Consider the following 21,984-nt stretch of genomic DNA (forward strand, 5'->3'; position numbering starts at 1 on the left):
CTTCTAAACATTTGTACTCTAACCCTTAACTCATTGTAATGGTATGGATTGTGTGTGCTAATTGGCTCAGGCTGGCCCGCCCCCCCAATGACACACTCACCTGGACTCCTCCCCTGGGACCCAGGCCATAAAGGTCGGGCCACCTCTCCCTTCCCTGCACTTCCCTGCTTGGATCCGGGCCAACTCAAGTCTTCTGTACAATAAAGCCTATCGTTCCCCTCAGTCTCTGTCCTTGTAATTATTGGGGCATCTGGTAGTGCCCAACATCACATGACCCCTCATTCACTGGAAACTGTTCACACACATTCATATACATATACATACACCCCACAGTGGTGCACTACTGTTACTACAGTGAGAAGGGTGTGTTCTTACGCAGTTACAAGATAGTTCACATTATCCTGACTATATAGCATCCCTCCTTCTCAAGATAAAGAAACAATTAGTGTTCTTTATCACTTTTTATTCCAGTGCAACTTACGTAACTGAACTTGTCCACTAATTTATTTACACAACTTTTTAAATAGTTCTTATCGATATCGCATTGGCGGCAGTCGGTTCCTTTGCCATCTTGTGGATTTGGCTGCGACCGTTAGGCTCTGTGTTGCTGGTACACGTGTAGGTGATGTAGCTTGTTGTGCTTCACCTGACAACTGTGTTGATGTTTCGGTATTAGTGGTCGTGGTCTCTTCACTTGATACCTCACTTAATATTGGTGTTGCTGGTATTAAAGCTTTCTGCTTCATCACATCTTGTGTCAGCTGGAAGTGAATTCTGTTCCTCCTCAGCTGATTGCCAGAGTCTGTCTCGACAAGGTATGATCTTGGTGTCTCAGCCTCTCTGATGACCTTTACTGGGGTCTATGTTTTCAACATTGGCTCTTGAATATGCACATGCTGCACATACCTCTGAAGAGTTCTGGCAATGTTTGTGCATGTTTATTATAATCCTGGATCCTTCTTCTTGCGTGTCAGCCAGTCTTCTTCTGGTTTCCTCCTTGTCTTCTGGAGGGTGTATTTTTGCTTGGCTGAGTTGTTTTATATCTCCTGCCATTTAGAAGTTCTGCCAGCTACTTCATGTCACCCCTTAAAAATATTGCTCGTAATGATAGAAGAGCGAGGTATGGGTCTTCCTTTGTTTTGCGACACTTAACTAGTGTGAGTTTCAGTTTGCACTTGTCTTTCAATGAACCCATGACCTTTGGGGTAGTAAGGGGATGATGTAGTGTAACAAACCCATATTCTGCAGCCAACTTTCTGAATTCTTGTGATGGAACTGTGTTCCATTGTCACATGTTATTTGCTCAGGTATTCCTTGTTCAGCAAGGAGCTCTCTTATTTCTGAGGTGCTAGTTGACACTCTCAGGTCTTTCATCCTTTTGACAAATGGAAACTTCGAGTAGTAACAGGCTACTATTAAATACTAGTTTTGATTCTCGGTGAACAGGTCTTCTCCCACTGTGTGCTGTGGCCTAGGAGGTACTTCAGTGGAGGAATCTTGCATCTCTAAGTTATTTAAGAAGCCTCCCTAGTAACTCAGAGACATAATAAGGTTAATCTTGGTTTCATCTGTCCACAAGACCTTTTTCCAGCCACAACTTTGGTCCTGTTAGAAACAGAAGTACCTTCACAGAAATTGCTCAAGACAAAAATTGAGAACAAAGAACATTTATTATACAACAATGCAAAGTTGGGCACTTCCCCTTACCCTGGGAATACACACATACACTGAGGCTCACCCAACTTTTATACAGTTCATTTCAGTATAGGAATACCCTCCCCCTTACATTCTTCTGCCTCCTGGAGAGGTTTGGCATTAGGCAATCCTGCCTGCCTACGTGCTGTTTCTGTGCACTTGGAGGACCAGGGGTATCCTGTGGGTATCTCATCATGTCATTATCATCATTGTCCTCATTCACAAACCTTTGTTCTAATTTACACCTTCCCGACCCTCAGGGCTGTGTCCCCTTCATATGTACTGTCTAAGGCTTACTAATTACATATGCAAACCTGCTAATTCTAGCTCTAGAAGACCCTTATCTTATTCAGACTGACTCTACTTCCTACATTCTATTATCTATTGTCTATCCTTATCTCATTCATACAGTGAACTTGCCTGATTCTGTCTAAAGGTAGGAGATTCTTATCTTACTCAGACTGATTCTGCTTCCTGCATTCTAATATCCATGTCTTATCCTGTTCATACTGGCTTTATTCATTTACCCATGTATCTATTTTAGTTTCCTGATCTTCATATTTTTATATCAGTTGTACTCATCTCTCACAGTTCTCATGTTGAAAAGTGACAACTAGAGACTCCAAATGTGATCAAAAGCTTAGAAACAAGCCTAAATCTCTTATACCTGCCCCAAGGAAGTACTCAAACACCTGTGAAGCCAAAAATCCCAAACATTATGGTGCTCTGAAATGAGAGGACTATGTATAAAAAATGCTGTAATTTCTACATGGTCAAACCAAAATGTATTCAAATAACCTTGAATAAAACCTGGAATGTGCACTTTAATCACGTGAATTGCTTGATTACAAATTTAAAACTGGAGCACAGGGGAAAATAAAGGAAAAAAGTGTCTTTGCCCCAAACATTATGGAGGGCACTGTAGGTCAGCACATCATGGGCTGAAGGGCTGTACTGTGTTGTAATGGTTTATGTTCTATGCCATTATGAAAATTCAAAACCAGAGCCATTAACATGAAAGGCTCACTCAAAAACGTAGGCAAGAAGCAAGAAGAAACATTTTTTTACCCAGAGAGTGAAACCTGTAACTTGGTGAATTATGAGGATGTTTATTAGTAACTGGGAGAAAAGGGTATATTGATTGGATGACATGGAGAGGTGTAAGGAATTTCATGTGCAAGATAAAAACAACATTTTGGAAGTATATTTTTGTGACCTGTTTCTGTCCTCCTATTTCTGTTTTAAAGGGTGTGTTTTCCGTTCAGCATGACATCCCTTTTGTTAGCAGGAGATGTAGGGGAGACGTGGAGAGGAGATCAGGTGTTTGGAAGAAACAGGCATTGGCAGAAACCGCAGGGTCATCAGTGAAAAGCCACTTAACCAATATCTTTCAGCCTGAGCCTCTGAGGTCCACAGCCATTGCAATGCTAATGAGCCCAGCTGGCATGCTCTCTCCAGAGATCTGCAATGTGGTGGGAGGAGGGGACTTCTCTTGCCTGGACCCCAGCTGCTGACTGCCAATCTTGCCCAGAGGGATTAAGGAGCCTGTGCAAATCCGGAACAACATTTTACAAAAAGAACTTTTGTTTCAGGCCCTAATGTCCTTGGCAGAGACTGTACTTAATCATTTCGTTCTTAACCCTTGCAATGCTGATTCTACTGTGTCTGCTGTCTTTGAAATTCCCAGAATTTTTATTGTAATCAGAAAGGATATATTGTTGATTAAATAATGAACATACAGATGTTCATTAAATATAAATACTTAAATAAATAGCGAACACATAAAATGTCATTAAACAGAGCAAGAAAGCTCTCAATTAAATATTGTACACAGATATTAAATGCTTTTATTACTTTCCATCAAACTGCTGTGCATAACCTCAAAAATACATGCTTTGAAATAAGCTATGCAAAGTTCCCTCCCCCAGCCTTGTGTTTCCAGTGTTCAGGTTTTTGTATAATTGCACTGAGATCATCAACAAACTGTTGTTTGTGTCCTCACCTTAAAGCTTGAGATTCAATTTGTTTAATTGATCAAAAATATCCACAAGGTAGACAAGGCAAAATACCCACAGATCTTTATCAAAGTGTTTTTCCTGTTCAGCCACTTTTCATTTCTATCATGGCACGTCTGCTGTCGTTCCACACTCCATACAGATTGTGTCAGTTCAGACTCTCACGGTCAAAAAACTCTGATATCTTTTCCTTCATATCCATGGCTGTGGTGTTTGACTCCAGTGAATGGCAAAATAGTATTTCTTCCTTGATGGATTCCCCCTTCACATACCGAACAATGCAATAAGTTGGGAAGAAGACAAAACATCTGTCGTTTCATCCAGCTGAATTGTGAACAATCCAAATGTAGCATCTGTGGCGATTGCAGGAGCTGAAGGAAATCACTGCCGCCACACTGATGGTCGTTAACGACTGTTTTTATTCAATTTCAGCGCGCCCCTTTAGGGGCAGCATGAGCTCAGTCACCTGGTGCATTGTGACATCATAATCGCTGCCCAGGGTGCCCGCTGGAAGGGATGCTGGAGTCAGAGAGAAACCTCTGACGACGCCATTTCCCCATGGCTGCCCTGCCACATGGCAATACAAGCGGGGCCGGTTTGCCATGAGAATGTGCGCCACCATACATCCTTGATTTCTGCAATCACTTGTTCTTTTATTTGATTAGACGTAAAACAATCCTCCTTCACCCTATAGAATTTAGCAAGGGATTTTTTTTTTCAAATTCATTTCACTTTCTTCTCCAAGCACAATCTGAGCCATCTTCAGGGCACATGGCTTGATCAGTGTTTCTCCACTGTGTGATGGTTCTTCTGATGTGCAATGAGAAGGCTGACAGCATAAGCTTCTATGAGATGCTTTTCTTACAGTAAAAATAAAAAAAAACAAAATTATTTGAATGCGAAATTAAGAAATAAGAAATTTGGGATATAACTCTTTATAGACTTTTGGAAGTAGATTTGTTTTTGAGATAAAAATAAGCCTGATAACAATATACTCATCATCTCTTTTCTTTCTTTTTAAAATATATTTATTGAGTTTAACATATAAGCATACATACTTAATAATTTATTTGTATACAAAAGCAAAAAGTAGATAAAACTACATCAATAATTGTTTATAATACCTCAAAATCATTTAATTGAAATAATCTATGCAACCATGTTCAACCCATTTATTGAAATAACTTGAATAAGTAAAAGAAAAAAACTAAAAACTAAAAATTGAACCCACATCTAACTTTTCCCCTCCCTCTAATCAAGGTTATCTTATATAATTAATTTTAAAAAATTAATAATGTGGAACCACTGGCGACCCCCGGAGAACAGGCAATGAACCACTGGAACATACAGTAATTGTTAATTCTTCCAAGTAGAAAAGAAAATTCTAAGAATGGGCTCCATTATTTCATAAATTGAAACATTCTATCTTTAATATTGTATCTAATTTTCTCTAAATTTAAATAGGACATTATGATATATAATCATTGTGTATGAGTAGGGGATGAATCATTTTTCCATTTCAATAAAATTGCTCGTCTGGCTATCAACGTGGTAAAAGCTAAAACGTTTTCCTGAGATGCCGATATAGGATTATTTAGATCATGAGAAAAACCAAACAAAGCAATTGACGGGCAAAGTTCAAAATTGATCTTAAATATCATTGATAAAGTTTGGAAAAAGTCTTTCCAGAATCTCTCTAAACGTGGATACTCCCAAAACATATAGATCAGTGAAGCTTCAAAAACTTTACATTTCACACATAGTGGATCAACATCAGCGTAAAAGCGAGATAATTTGTTTGGATATATGTGTACCATTATCTCAATAAACATGATACTACATTAAAAGATTTTTTTAAAAACCAAGAATTATAGGCCATTATACGCTGTTTGTTATGTGTAATAAGCCTAGACCTCGATCAGCAGTGGGAAACTTGGTTTACTGATGACTCCAGTTGGTGGAAGTATAGCAAATAACATTGGAAGGCAGCAGTGCTCCACCTCACCATGGGTAAAACAATTACACAAGAGGGTTGGGGGGGGGGTCCAGTCAGATGGCCCAGCTGGCAGCTATGGCATTCACCCAAAAGGAAACTACTGGGCCAGTCTGCATCTACATGGATACCTGGACCATTGTAAATAGCATAGCGGTGTGGATGGCCTGGAGGCAGGAGATGGAGTGGCAGATCCACAGCCGACTGCTCTGAGGACAGCAGCACTGGCAGTTTGTTTGGGAGGTAGCCAAATTAAAACCACATGGACGTGCATACCTGCTGGGACACTACTGAAGTTGCCCACAATGCCTCACTGGACAGAGCTGTTTCACCTCGTGAAGAGCAATCTCAGCACCTTGGCATCATTGGCGCAATATAAAAGTGGGCATCTGGGGGCCAATGGTTCGATACAGTGGGCAGAAGGACTGGGGTCTCACTCACCCATGAAGAAGCCAGAACCATGGTTTCCAGCTGCCCAATTTGTCAACAGGTGAAGCCAAGGGAATGGCCGACAGGTCCTTCACTAGGACACGGTAACAGGCCAGTTATGGCAGGTTGACTATATCAGTCTTCTCCCACACCAACATAAACAACAATACATGGTCACAATAGTCAATACCTACTCAGGTCAGCAGGCTGACCAGGGCAACACCATTAAAGGACTACAATACCTTTCTTCCATTTAAGGAGTACCATGGGAGGTACAGTCTGACCGGGGCTCAAACTTCATGAGGGCAAAAATACAAGACTGGGTGGCAGAGGCCAGTATCTCGAGGCTGTTGCGTATTCCCTACCACCCACAGGCATCCGGTTTAATTGAGTGAATGAATGGTCTGATGAAGGAGCAGATATGCACACTGATGCCCACCAATACACTACAGGGGTAGGTCAGTGTGCTGCAGCAGGCAGTGGACAACCTCAATTCATGTCCAACTGGCTGGGGTGAAAGGGGCCAAGGGTCTGCACTCTCATGCCCATCTGGCGGCCTCAGACCTCCCCAAGTTGGAGGAGATGAAGGTTTAGCACTTCAAAGAATCGGGGAGAGTGGGGTGCACCATCCAAAAAATCTGCCTAAAAGTGGGGGGAATTATAGTGCACAGGCCAGGGGATATGTGGTGGGTCACAATACCAGCTGAACATAAGATTTCATGTATTCATACCCACCAACTAACCAGATGAAAGGAAGTTTTGCACTCTTCCCACCCCAACAGGAGAATGCTGCCACAGAAAATATTCCTGATCATTGCTGCATCAATTGGCATCATGGAAGACTATGAGTATGCCAGCAGTGACAGATCAAGCTGCTGGATCTTCATGCAAACTCGGTCGCACGCTGCTGAGGGACTTTCACTCACATCGATCCTATTCAATAACACCAAAATGGACTGTTTGCACAAACAGGTTGATTCCTCGGCTCTCAATGTTCTGATCTGGGGGGAGGTTCAAAATGGCACTGACCTCTCATTCACACGACATCACTTCCAGTGACCCCCGGTGGGTGAGTGTTTCAGGAACTGTTTTTTACCTCCTTATAATCTGGCAAACATGAGTGTCCCGATTCTTAAATTGAAAGGACAACCAATTTTTAATCTTTAGTGTATATCATATTGCCTGATCTCTTTATTGGCAAAATTTTAGTTCAGAGTACCCAGGATAATAATAAAACTTAGCAAATGAACTGATTCTGCACAATTAACACAAAGCAATATTGGCTCCACTTGTATTGACTCTAATATTGACTAAATCTGAGGCACTTAGGCAATTCCTGCCGGTGGCAAATCTGTCTGCCTTGCAGCAGGCAAAAAGAAATTTCATGTAATACATTGTTTTATTACTATGATAACAAATTGAATCTTGAATCTTGACATTGTTTGAAATATTCAACACAAAGCACCAGAGATTTATTCCACAAAATATTTTTAGTCAATTTGTCCCACTTTGTCAGATTTTATTGGATCCAAAAATTGACCCAAGTTCTTGATTTGTCTGCGCTATAAAAATTCTGTGCAATGTATGGTATAGACAGAATAGATCACTTCCAACATTAGATTAGATCTATTCTTATCTCCTTGTCATACTCAGATGCTCCATCAGCCACTCGTTCTACTAGGCGCCACTTTCGTGCAGGCCACTCTTCATTGTCACTCTCTATATCATATGAGGCATTTCCATTTAATGCATTTTCTTCACCTAATATCCATTTCACTCACAAACCAATCCTGCAATGTCAGGTTACTATGTTTAAGAAATAGACCTCCTACATAACTGCCTGAACATTAAAATGCTCAAATAGTGGCACCTACAGTGGAGGAAAATACTTGCTCCTTTTGAAGAGCCTATTACTGTGCTTTATGTCTAAATACAGAAAGTTAAAGACAAAAATATAGTAGATCAATCTGGGACAGGTATCTACCTAAGCTCACTATTCTAATGCAGCAAGTATAATGAATAAGGAGTTTCCCTTCATGAGACTGAGACAGTGGTACTCCAAGCGAAGCTTCAGTTAGCATTAAATAGAGTAAAATCCCTGGTATCCAGAATTGAAGCAACTGGCAAAAAAGAAAATGTGGAAATAAATAAATAGAATGAATAAGAAATAAATAAAAATCTAAATAAAGTTTAAATAAAAATTTAAAATTGTAAAAGTAAATGTTCTCCAAAGTAACATCCAACCACTTTGTGAAGATGGGAGCAAACATTGAGCTAGTGGAGCGCCCCAGTCATGCTCCACCCATAGCAGCTGTTTGAATAAAGTTTTAATAAAGTTGTGTTGAAGACCCAACTGATGCTGCTCACTGCTGAGCCAACACTCCCAAAGTGTCCTCCTATCCTTGCATATTTTTATTTTTATTAGAATATTATTTTATCAGTTCAATTTTATTTGTAAACGTGGGGGGTGGGGGGGGGTTAATTATGATGGCGGCAGGGTATTCTCAGAGGTTAGTGCAACGTTGTTATAACACCAGGGACTGGGGTTAGAATTTAAATTTTGTAAGTTTGGAAATTATCTGATTAAATGAACTTTACATAATTCAATACTAATGTTTTTTCAAATTACTTTACACTTTGTACTGCCTTTTTGTCTTTTAAATTGTTTATTTTTAATGCAAGTGTATTAGTTAGGTATTGTAAGAGTGTGTCTCAGGTAACCACAAAATTTGCATATCTGGCATCTGCAATCCCTGCAGGTGCCGGATACCGGAGATTTTTACTGTAATTTGAAAATCAGTAAAAGAACTTGGAGAGAAAATGTAATTGAATTCTGCCAATCCAGAATGAAAGAGACCAATAGATTTTAAAATCAATAATGTTATCATTTGTAACATTAAAACAACTTAAGAGGCAAAGCCTGGAAGCAAAGTCTCCAAAACATAAATAAATTCAGTAAAACGTATGAAACAAATTTAATTCAGTCTTTTTGAAGAGGAGTCCAAAATGGTTGAATCAGGCAGGACTGTGGATGACACATATATGGATTTCAGCAAGGCATTCAGTAAAGTTCTGTATGGTAAGCTGCTCTGGATTGGATTGCATGGGATCAAAGGAGAGGGTAGCAGAATGGATTTTAAAAACTGATTTCATGAAAGAAAGCAAAGGGTGATGTTAGAAGGCTGTTTTTTTGGACTGGAGGCCTATAACCAGCGGTGTGCCTCAGGATTCAGTGCTGGGTCCATTGTTGTTTGTTATCTTTATCAATGATTTAGATAAAAACATACAAGACATGATTAGCAAATTTGCAGTATCCAGTATTGTAGATAGTAAAGATAGTTGCCAAAAATTATAGCAAGATCTTGATTGATTGGCCAGATGGGCAGAGGAATGGTTGATGGAATTTAATACAGAGAAATGTGAGGTGTTGCATTTTGGAAAGTCCAACATGGGTAAGACTTACACAGTGAATGACAGGGATCTGTAGAGTGTGAACAGCCAAGGAATCCGAGAACAGGTGCACAGAGAGATAGAGTGAAACACGAAAACTATGACTGTAGTAAAAACACACTGAAATGCCAGTCTTGCAGCATACACAGGAGGTAGATATATTGCCAAAGTTTCGGGCCTGGGCCCTTCAAGCAATAAGCAAAGAATGAGCAAAAATAGGAAATCTCAGAATAGAGACAGTGATGGCTGGGGAAGGAGAGCAGACCAATAAAAGGTGTTAATTGGATATGATAAGGTGAGAGGTGAGAATTTTGTATGTGTGAAGGAAGACAGGGAAAAAGGAGAGAGACAACTGGGGGAAGAATTGGAGGGGGGGAGATCCACGCTATTGTGACAGACAGAGCCGAGGAACTCAACAGTGATCTTCCAGTCTGCGATGCAGAGGAGACCACAACAGAGCACTGGATGCAGTAGATGACCCCTGAAGATGACCTCATGCTCCCATTGTGGTCTCCTCTACATTGGAGAGACCAGACGCAGACTGGGAGATCGCTTTGTTGAGCACCTCGGCTTTGTCTGCTGCAATAACATGGCCATCCATTATAATTCCCCACCCCATTCCCTTGCTGACATGTCTATTCCTGGTCTCATGCACTGCCAGACTAAGACCAACTGCAAATTGGAGGAACAACACCCATCTGGGCATCCTCCAACTGGATGGCATTAACATTGACTTCTCTGGGTTTTGGTTTTGTTAAACCTCCAACCCCCCCCCCCCCCCCCCCACCACTTCTTCCCCTGTCACCATCCCCAGCTCTCTCTCTTTTTCCCCTGTCTCCCTTCACAGACAAAATCAATTCTCACCTCTCCCCTTATCATATCTGATTAACAGCTTTTATTGCTCTGCACTCCTCCCCCAGCCAGCACTGTCTCTATTCTGAGATTTCCTGTTGTTGCTTAATCTTTGTTTATTCCTTGAAAAGGGGCTAAGGCCTGAAATATTCGGAATATACAGTATCTTTATCTCCTGTGGATGCTGCAAGATCGGCTGACTTCCTCCAGCATCTCAGTATGTTTTTTTACACAGGTAGATAAAGTGATCAAAATTCCTTTCACCACATTAGCCTCCATCAGAGTATTAAGTACAGAAGTTGGGAGATCACGTTGCCATTGTTAGCCCCATTTGGAGTATTATGTTCAGTTTTGGTCACCGTGCAACAGCAAAGATGTTGTCAAACTGGAGAGGTTGCAGAGAAGATTGATAGCTCATGTTCAAGTTTATATATACATTTAAAGTACATGTACAACCAGTCAAAACAGCTTTTCTCCAGAACATGGCAAACACACATACACACTCCACATAATATACATAAAATACAATGTAAAATTAATACATATAAATGTTTAGGAATAACTTTCTTGTTTAATTTAAGAGACCCAATCTTGCACATGCGAAGTTATCTCCCAGCCTGGCAGTCATGATTTTGATGCTCCTGTACCTCCTTCCTGATGGCAATGGGTTAGAGATACTGTGTACTGGATGGAAAGGGTGCTCAATAATTCTTTGAGCCTTGTTTAAGCAATGCTTCTGGTGAATGTTGTCAATAGAGTAAAAGGAAGACCTCAGTGTGCATAAGCACTAATAAGTATGTGAATTCTATTAAATGGTGCACACAAACTATTTTGTTTTAAAATGGAGGGCATAGATATTTTAAACCCACCAAAATGAGGAATGAAATAGATGCGAGATGTACTCATTGCTGTATTGAAGGAATATAATAGACAATTTTCATGAAACCAAAGATTTCAATGTATTAATTAGCAGACCTCTTGATTTTACGTTGTGATTTGGTGAATTGTCCCAACACCAAGGATAACTCCTTGGAGTAATGCTTCAACATCCACCTGAGGGAGCAGCTGGGTTGGAGAGAAGACATTTTGCCATTTCACCTCGCCTTTAATATTGCATCAAGTTAGATTTGGGTTCCAGTATCTGCAGTTAAAACAGTATGACTTGAGCAAGAGTGCTACCAAATACCTTGTGCAATTAACACTTGTACAATTGTGTATCTGAAGATTTCAGACTTATTGCCAGAGTACATAAATGACATCACATACAACCGTGAGATTCCTTTTTCTTGTGGGCAAGGCAGAATTATCACTAAATGGTAGTGCAAAAAATAAACTGTACACAGCATAAACATGTGAACAAATAAAGAACTGTAAACAGATAAGGATCATAGACTGTGCAATACAGAGAGAACAAAGAAAATCAATAAAGTGCACAAGTAGGAGTCCTTAAGTAGGAGTCCTTAAATGAGTCCCTGATTGAGTTTGTCGTTGAGGAGTCTGATGGTGGAAGGGAAGCAGCTGTTCCTGAACCTGGTGGTGCGAGTCTTGTGGCATCTGTACCTCTTTCCTGATGGTAGCAGCAAGAACAGAGCATGTGCTGGGTGGTGTGGGTCTTTGCTGATTGCTGCTGTCCTCCATCGGCAGCGTTCCCTGTAGATGTACTCAATAGAGGGGAGGGTTTTGCCTGTGGTGTCCTGGGCTTTTGGAGGGCTTTATGCTCAGGCATATTGGTGGCCCTATACCAGACTGTGATGCAGCCAGACAGCACATTTTCCACCACACCTCTGCAGAAATTTTCCAGGGTTTCAGAATCAGAATCAGAATTTATTGCCATGAATAAGTCATGAAATTCATTGTTTCGTGGCAGCATCACAGTCCAAACATTCATATTATAACCATCTTACAACATTACTATAAATAAAAAAAATAGCAGTGCAAGAAAAATAAGGCAGTGTCTTTGGTTCATTGATCATTCAGAAATCTGATGGTAGTGGGGAAGAAACTGTTCTTGTGCCGTTGAGTGCTTGTCTTTAACTCCTGTACCTTTTTCCTGAGTGAAGAGAGCATGGCCTGTGTGGTGGAGATCTTTAAGGATAGAGGCTGCTTTTTTAAGACACCATCTCATGTAGATGTCCTCATGGAGTGAAGTCTAGTGCCTGTGATGTCACAGACCGACTTAACAATCCTCTGGAGTTTAGTCTTGTCCTGCGACTTGGCGCCTTGATACCAGGCAGTGATGCAACCAGCAGAATGCTTTCCAGGGTACACCTGTAGAAGTTTACAAAAGTCTTCGGTGACATACCGAATCTCCTCAGAAACTTCACAAAGTATAGCTGCTGGCGAGCCTTCTTTGTGATTGCATCAATGTGGAGGCTCCAGGACAGATCCTTGGAGATGTTGACACCCAGGAATTTGAAGTAAAGGTTAAGGTAAAGGTACCATTATCATTATGTAATACTACATTTAGAATATAACAAAAATGAAATTCTTTGACAGAGTCACCACTTTGTCCAGCACCCCTCACAGAAACCTACAGCATCTGGTGTTCCTAGACGGTCTTCCCTCCAAGTATTGACCAGTCCTGTGCCCGTTTAGCTTCTGAGATCAGACAATCCCACTTGTATTCAAACTATTAGAGGCTATGAGCCTAATTCTTGTTATTAATATATTAATAATTAATTCTTGACCCTCTCCACTACTGAGCCCTCGATGAGGACTGGATTGTGTTCCCCTGACTCCCTCCTGAAGTCCACAATTATCTCCTTGGTTTTGCTGACACTGAGTGCAAGGTTGTTGTTGTTACACCATTCAATGAGCTAATCTATTTCCCTCCTGTACACTTCCTCATTGCCATTTGTGATTCTGCCGACAACTGTGGTGTCATTGGTAAACTTGTAGATGGTATTGGAATTGTGCCTGGCCACAGTCATGGGAGTATAATGAGTAGAGCAGTGGATTAACCACGTATCCTTGGGGTGTACCTGTGTTGATAATCAGTGAGGAGAGGATGTTGTTTCCAATTTGTACTGACTGTGGTCAAGGATCTCGTTGCAGAGAGGGGCACAGAGACCTAGAATTTGAAGCTTCTTGACCAGCACTGAGGGGCTAATGGTGTTGAAGGCTGAGCTGTCATCGATGAAGAGCAGCTGTATGTATGAATTGTAGCTTTCAAGGTGATCCAAAGCTGAGTGGAGAGCTAGCGATAATTGCGTCTGCTATGGAGCCATTGTGACAATAGGTGAATTGCAGTGGGTCCTGATCTTTGCTTAGATATGAGTTAATTCTGGCTATGACCAGACTCTCAAAGTATTTAATCACAGCAGAAGTTAGTGCTACTGCATGGTAGTCGTTGAGGTAGCCCACGCTACTCTTCTTGGATAATGGGTGTCATACCAAACCTCCACAAACTCCTGAGGAAGTAGAGACGCTAACGTGCTTTCTTCATGATGCCATTGGTGTGTTGGGTCAAGGAAAGATCCTCCTAGATAGGAACTCTCAATAAGCTAAATTTGCTCACTCTCCCCACCCCTGATTCCCCCAATGATCACAGGATTGTATTCCTCTGGCTTTCCCTTCCAGAAGCCAACAATCAGCTCCTTGGTTTTGGTGACATTATATGCAAGGTTGTTATTGGTGCACCGTTCAGCTCAGTTTTCAATCTCCATCCTTTATGCTGACTCATTCCCTTCCTTTATACAACCCACTACTGTGGTATCGTCGGCAAATTTGTAGATGGTGTAAAATCTAAAGATTTGCATTTAATGTGCCACACTCCTACACAAATGCAATCAGGCAGAGACTGACACCAAGGCAAAGGAGAATAGGACCAGAAATTAAATTGCTGACAGAGGAAGACAGGAGGTGGCAAGACCTGCAGCCTCTGCAGTATTCAGATATGATGTCAACAGCTCTGTCTCTTCCTGTGCCTACTTCCAATGACTGGCTCTTGGAGAATGGGTGAGTTCAAATGAGCACAAGAAGCATGAACTTCTATCTGTGATGACAATAAGGTGCTCCTGGTGTGAGGAAGCTGCTCAACCTCCTCAGCATAGCTGAAGGAAAAGGGTTCAGGTTCTGCTCTCCTGTCCTCACCTCTGCTACCCAGTTCCTAGTTTGTTTTCAGTTCAGTCACCATCATTTCTCTGCACACTTGCCTAGATTAGCTCCTAATCAGACATTCTTGTTTTAAAATCCTATTGGACTCAATATCAACCTTCAGCGATATAGTCCTACCTTGACACTGCACTATTCCAAATCAGGGATGTACAGATCAATAATGATTAATAGACAAGGTTATGTATATTTATTGCACTTAGTGAACATGGCTGTGTATAGTAGAAGTAATTAATGGCATAGGTCATGCACAGTAATAATAATTAACACACCAATGTTTAATAGTGATTAATGAAAACCTCTCTGTACAACAGGGACTAAATTATCATTATTTAATGGGAACCAAAGTGCACTTAAAGGTACTGCACAGTAATTGTGACTACATTGTTCTGCCGTGTCCTGTAATTGTGACTGGAAACACAGCTATGTACAGCAGTATAACTATGGACCTGATATGTTCTGTAGTGGTGATTAATGCACCTGCAATGTAAATGATTTATTGATATGTTTGGTAATTTTATTTATACTTCTTAATGGACTCCACTGAAATGAGCAGTGGGTTGCGCATTAGTGTGGTTGGTGTAAAAGTAATTCATGAACTACAATCTGCAGTTAATTAGATATTATTTATTGTCATGTAGTCTTCCAAAGGCGCTATTTGCCTTGGCGAGTCTGTTGTCTATCTCATTGTCGATCCTTGCATCTGATGAAATGGTGCAGCCGAGATAGGTAAACTGGTTGACCGTTTTGAGTTTTGTGTGCCCGATGGAGATGTGGGGGGGCTGGTAGTCATGGTGGGGAGCTGGCTGATGGAGGACCTCAGTTTTCTTCAGGCTGACTTCCAGGCCAAACATTTTGGCAGTTTCCGCAAAGCAGGACGTCAAGCGCTGAAGAGCTGGCTCTGAATGGGCAACTAAAGCGGCATCATCTGCAAAGAGTAGTTCACGGACAAGTTTCTCTTGTGTCTTGGTGTGAGCTTGCAGGCGCCTCAGATTGAAGAGACTGCCATCCGTGCGGTACCGGATGTAAACACCCCTAACGTCGAGGAACTCGAGATGGCAGAGGTCGACAGCATCGAGTCCACGCTGCTGAAGATCCAGCTGCGCTGGATGGGTCACGTCTCCAGAATGGAGGACCATCGCCTTCCCAAGATCGTATTATATGGCGAGCTCTCCACTGGCCACCGTGACAGAGGTGCACCAAAGAAAAGGTACAAGGACTGCCTAAAGAAATCTCTTGGTGCCTGCCACATTGACCACCGCCAGTGGACTGATAACGCCTCAAACCGTGCATCTTGGCGCCTCACAGTTTGGCGGGCAGCAGCCTCCTTTGAAGAAGACCGCAGAGCCCACCTCTCTGACAAAAGGCAAAGGAGGAAAAACCCAACACCCAACCCCAACCAACCAATTTTCCCTTGCAACCGCTGCAATCGTGTCTGCCTGTCCCGCATCGGACTGGTCAGCCACAAACGAGCCTGCAGCTGACGTGGACTTTTTACCCCCTCCATAAATCTTCGTCCGCGAAGCCAAGCCAAAGAAGATTGTCATGTAACAAAACAGAAATGTAATACAGGTATTACATAAAATTGGCAGACAAATATTCACCATGAGCATTAATATTGCCCGGTGCCCCTCAGTCAGAGAAAGTGAAGCAAAAAACAGATCCTTCAGACCCACTGACTGTCCCTGGATTTGCCTCCAGTGGTCCCGTAGCCTCCACAGCTGCACAAGATTCCAGTTCAGTTCAAAACATCAGCAACCTAAGTCCAGATCCAAACCTCAGACATGATGAGGAAGCCTTCAGCACCCAGGACCCTTCGGGAGGCCTCCTTGCCTTGACTGTACTTCATGCTGATTGTGAAAAATTAGGATTAGTATTTACCTGAATTGGTAGTGAATGAACGTTACTCCTCAGTAACACACAAGAGACCACAAATGACTGTGGGTGTTGAATACCATAATGATGATTAATGGGTATTATATTCTGATTTTCCTGGTTGAATTGCTGATCAGCCAGGAAAGATTGATAAAGCTGAGCAGTCAGTATGGATTTATGAAGGAAAATTATTCTTTGACTAATCTGCTGCAGATCTTTGAGGAGATGCTCTAAGATGGTTAAGGAGAATTCAGTGGATGTGGTGTGCTTCCGTTCCAGAAGGCTCTTAATCAGATCAGTTCATTGATTAAATTTTAACAAGAGATTGAAAAGTAAATAATACAGATAACATTCCAATTTTTATGGTTGTGTATCTGAATTTTAGGATACCTTTGTACAGAAATGTGCCGGAGAAACTCAGCAGGTTACAAAGCATCCATAGGAAGTAAACAGTGTGAACCCTCATCAGGACTGTCAAAAATAAACATACACCTGAATAAAAAGATAGGGGGGCAAGAGGGGAAGGGAGAGGATCACAAGCAAATATGTAAGAGATAATAGGTGGGAGGATAGAAGAGAAAAGAAGCTGAGAAGTGCATCCAGGTAGGCTGCATCCCAATCTGGTACAAGAACTGCTCAAGGTTGGAAGAAGCTGGAGAAGGTTCAAAGGTTCTTTTTATGTCATGTAATAATTAGAAAATATGTAATATACATGATACACTTTAATTTTTTCCTATCAGGAAGGCAAACAAAGAGTCACCCTGAGCATTGCCCGGTGCCCCAGTAATAAGAGAGAAAAACAAAGGATCCCTTCAGAAACACAAGAACACCATGGATTCACCTTCAGCGCTCCTGCAGTGTCTCCAGCCTCTCGGATTTCTGTTCAATCCATTGGCAACCTGCACTCCAGATTCAAAACCTCTGATACGACCAGGAAACTTTAAATGCCCGAGGTCCTTCAAGAGCTCTTCTTGCCCTCAGCACCAACTCAAATTCCAATTCCAATACCTTGTTCCCATGAGCCTGTCTCCAGCAACCCGCACTTCGGGGTGAGTCCTCTGCAGCTCAGTCTGGGTCCTTCAACCACTGAGCCCCCAGGCTTCTCCTTCTCAATGGGGTGGGGGAATAGTTTCCCCCATTTCTGCTGCCCTGCTCTGGCCCGCTGCTCCCCGGTGTCTGCAATCCCTCACGATGAAACGGCCAGTACAGAAGCCACCATCGTCTGTAGCTCCAGGATGTTAAAACAAACCGTTGACTCCTCTAACAGGCTGTTTAAAACTGCATGGAGTCATTAGCATCAGGCAATAGGACCCTGCAGAGCAGCGCTGTGTCTCCGCTCTCCCCTGTTCCCGAGTCTGCACCAGCAGCAGCACTGCAGTTACAGCCGCCCCAGCTGCGCCACCATTGTAGAAGGTGGTGAATGCAGCTAAGAACTTCTCTCCCCTGCATCTACATCTCCCATTACCTAGGAAAGGCAGTCAACATGCTGAAGGACCCATCACATTCCACGCACACTCTTTTCTCGTTTCTCCTTGTGAAACCATGAGCCAGGTTCAAAAACATCAGGCTCCTGAATGAACCTCACAATGGTGCTCTAGCAGAATAAGGCTATTTGGCCCGCCGAGTCTGCTCCACCATTTGATTATGGCTGATTTACTTTTTTCCTCACTCCTGCCTTCTCCCCGTGACCTTTGACACCCTTACTAATCAAGAACCCATCAATCTCCACTTTAAATATTCCCAATGGCTTAGCCTCCACAGCTGTCTGAGGCTACCAATTCCACAGGTGCACCACTCTCTGGATGAAGAAATATCTCCTTATCTCTGTTCTAAAGTAGCATTCTTTTATTCTGAGGCCATGCCCTCTAGTCATGGACTCTCCCACTACTGGAAACATCTTCTCATGTCCATTCCGTTCAGTCCTTTGAATATTTGGTCAGTTTTACTGAGTTCCCTCTCCCCACCCCACCCCTACCCCTCCACTTATCGTTCTAAACTCCAGTGAGTACAGGCCCAGAGACATCAACATAGGTTACCATTCTAATCCCCAGGATTAATCTCATAAAACTCCTCTGGACCCTCTCCAATGCTAGGACATCCTTCCTTAGATGTGGGGCCCAAACTCCTCAGAACACTCAAAATGTGATCTGACCAATGCCTTGTAAAGCCTCAATATTACATCCTTGCTTTTATATTCTCGTCTTCTTGAAATGAATGCTAACATTTGCTTTCCTTACTACAGACTCAACCTGCAAGTTAACCTTTAGGGAATCATGCACTTTGGACCTATGATTTCTGAATTTTCTCCCCATTTAGAAAATAATTTGTCTTTATTCCATCTGCCAAAGTGCATGTCCCTACGCTGTATCTATCTGTCACTTTGCCCATTTTCCCAACCTAAATCCCTTCTTCCTCAACCCTTCCTGCCCCTTCATCTATATTTGTATCCTCTGCAAATGGCCACAAAGACATCAATTTTGTCATCTTAATCATTTACATACAACATGAAAAGTAGCAGACACACCACTGGCAGCAAGCCAGAAAAGGCCCTCTTTATTCCCACTCTCTCATCTGCCAGTTAGTCAATCTTTCCATGTTAGAGCCCTTCCCATTACACCACGGACATCTATCTCGTTTAGCAGCCTCATGTGCTGCACCTTGTCAAAGGCCTTCTGAAATTCCAAGTAAGCAACATGCTTCCCTTGCTGTGATCCTTTCTCAATAACACCACACACCGTAATGTGCTCTTTCTCTTCTATTATGAGCTGCTGTATGTACACTAGAGTTGACCTGCTGGACTACTCACGAGCTGAAACCTTCGCATAACAGCAGGTATAACAAAATGGACTTAATGAGGATTTTAATTTCCATACAGCTTGAGATAACCATTGAAAAGTAATGACACTTTCAGTAACAAGATGCCTTGGGAGCACTGAGGGGGCCAACCAGAAACTATTTAGTAAAAGCAATGAGCCAGATTTAGTTGAAGCCAAAATGATGCAATAAAGGCAATATTAATCAGGCCACTGCATACTAAGAGAGGCTGGAGGGACTCAGCAGGTTGGACAGTATCTGTGGAGAAAAATGGTCAACGTTTTGGGTCAGATTCATTTATCGCGACTAAAGTGAAATGGGGGTGATACCAAGGGGGCAAAGGAGGGGGGGGGGAAGAGAAGGTGGGGGCGAGGAGATAAGAGGTGATAGGATATTGGACAGAAAATGGGAGGTTGGGAAAGTTTAAATTAAAGCCAGGATGGTTTCAATGGGGAATTTAATTTCTAGTTTGTAATAAACACTCCCAAAGTCATAGAAGTCTTCCTCGGTGGAAACAGGCCCATTGGTCCAATTTCCCCATGCCAACCAAAGTGTCCCATCCACACTGGTCTTATCTGGCTGCATTTGGCCCATATCCCTCTAAACCTATCCTGTCCATGTATCTATACAGTTTGTTCTTATAATAGTACCTTCTTCAACCACCTCCTCTGGCAGCCCATTCCATACACCCACTACCCTCTGTGTAAAAAAAAGTTACCCTTAGGTTCCTGTTAAATCTCTCCTATCTCACCTTCAACCTGTATCCTCTGGTTACTGGTTTCCAAAAATCTGGGCAAAGACTCTGCATTCACCCAATTGTCCTTAAATATTATTTTCTTTTTATACAGTCTGTGACATTTTCTTTTCCCTGGGCCACAACGTTTTACCTGGGACTGTCGTGCACCTTCCGAAAATCTATTCATCCATTCTCTTCATCAACCTTCTGTTACCTCACCAAAAAATAAACTCACCTTTACTGAATCTTCACTTGTTCAATACTAATACAAAAATAAATTGCTGGAGGAATTGAGCGAGTCAGGTAGCATCTGTGGAGGGAATTGATAGTAGACATTTTGGATCAAACCCCTGCTTCAAGTCTGCAGTTGCTTGTCTTTATTAACAGACTACTAAGAGCCCATTAATTTTTCCCAAATTGTTTCTCAAAGCTTCATCATCACTGGGCCTAGCAGAAGGGGCTGTTATTTTCTGGAATATCTTCATATCCCTTTCTAAATTAGGATATTAGATTTACTATTGCATTGTGAAGGGTCGTGGGTGTCATGTGAAGCAATGTCCACTACCTGGCCCAGCCCCACCCATTAGTGCACATCTTGCCATTGGCCAATTTAAATTCCTTTGTACTTGGCCTTGGGGCATTGGCCTTTGTAATCAGTTTAACCTTGGCCCCATGCAAATTACCAGGCAGGGCTGGGGGAGAAGGAAGGAAAAGACAAAGGAGGGATAGAGTGTGCACAGACCCCCAGAAAAAAAGGCAATAATTGGATAAGGAAAGGACAGGAGAGGAATTGTGAGAATTGATCAGGAGAGGGGGGATGGCTCTGTGAATGCAGAGCTGGAGAGTAGGAGACAGGGGAAAAGAGAGATGGAGCTATAGGAAAGGAGAAATAGGGATAGGGAAGGGGGAAGAGATGGGGCGGAGAAGTGGATGTTAATGCCAACTGATTGGAGGATATGCTGTGATACCTTTGTGCATTGTACCATTTCTACTTAATGTCTGTTTAGTATTTACACAACAAATGAAAATGTTGTTATATCATGCCTTTTCCATCAGCCTTTGTACTCTCACATTTTCTTTTTACCAACCTTATTTCCCAGTTCATCTTCCCTTTCAGTTTACTAGTTGAAGCCTAATTCTCAGTTGAAATTATTCATTTAACATACATCATTCATTCACAATTTTAATTACTTTATCGCTATCCTTTTCACCCAGGGAACTCTAGCTTTGGTTTCTTTGCCATTTCCCTCCGTGGGAATATACCTAGCCAGTGAAACACCTCCTGTTCTAATACAGTTTAACCTGGTTCCAAAATGCCTGAGCCTACCACTCTTCCAATTCATCAATAAAATATTACAGTTCAAGATGTTGCACTGATCTACGTAAACCTACTCCACAACCACCTAATCCTTCCCCTCCCTCACACCCATAACCTCTATTTTTCTTACATCTTATCAAGAGCAGTTTCACTCCAGGTTTCTCCTTGTCCTTTGCCATTATCAACCTAAGATTTAAAAAATCCTCTGACAAATTCACAGAGGGTCAATGAAATGCTGCACAATGATTTCCAGAAGTCAATCACTCATTATTAAGATTACATACAAACATATGTGTCAGAAACAGGAGCAGCCATTTAAGTCAGCTTTTTCATTCAATAATGTCATGGTTGATTTGATTGTAAACTCAGCTCCACATTGCTGATTCTCCAACAAGCAGTAACATCCTCTCCACACCAACCTGTAAAGACTCTGCAGGATCTTCTATGTTTCACTATTCACACTGTTAAATTCCTGTGGGTGCAAGCCAACCTAGTTTAACCTATTCCAGATATCAGTTTGGTGTACCCAGACTGAAATAAAGTCCATGGAATAAAATAGACAACAGCTGCATTGATAAGAAAAATGGTTGGTTGACAGGAAATGGATATGAAGTAGATGGTTGCTTTTCAGACTGGAGGGAAGTGTATGGAGGAGTACCTCAAGGAACAGCTGCTGCTGCAGGAGAACCATTGA

General features: G+C 42.0%; 1 protein-coding gene across 2 annotated transcripts in view; it reads left to right on the top strand.

Moving 5' to 3' along the window:
• The window catches only part of kiaa1614 (KIAA1614 ortholog), a 170,323-nt gene that overhangs the window by 123,141 nt on the left and 25,198 nt on the right, over positions 1–21,984 (top strand). The gene's annotated exons all lie outside the window — the stretch shown is intronic.

The sequence above is a fragment of the Narcine bancroftii genome, chromosome 5, assembly GCF_036971445.1.
Source record: "Narcine bancroftii isolate sNarBan1 chromosome 5, sNarBan1.hap1, whole genome shotgun sequence".
NCBI lineage: Eukaryota > Metazoa > Chordata > Chondrichthyes > Torpediniformes > Narcinidae > Narcine > Narcine bancroftii.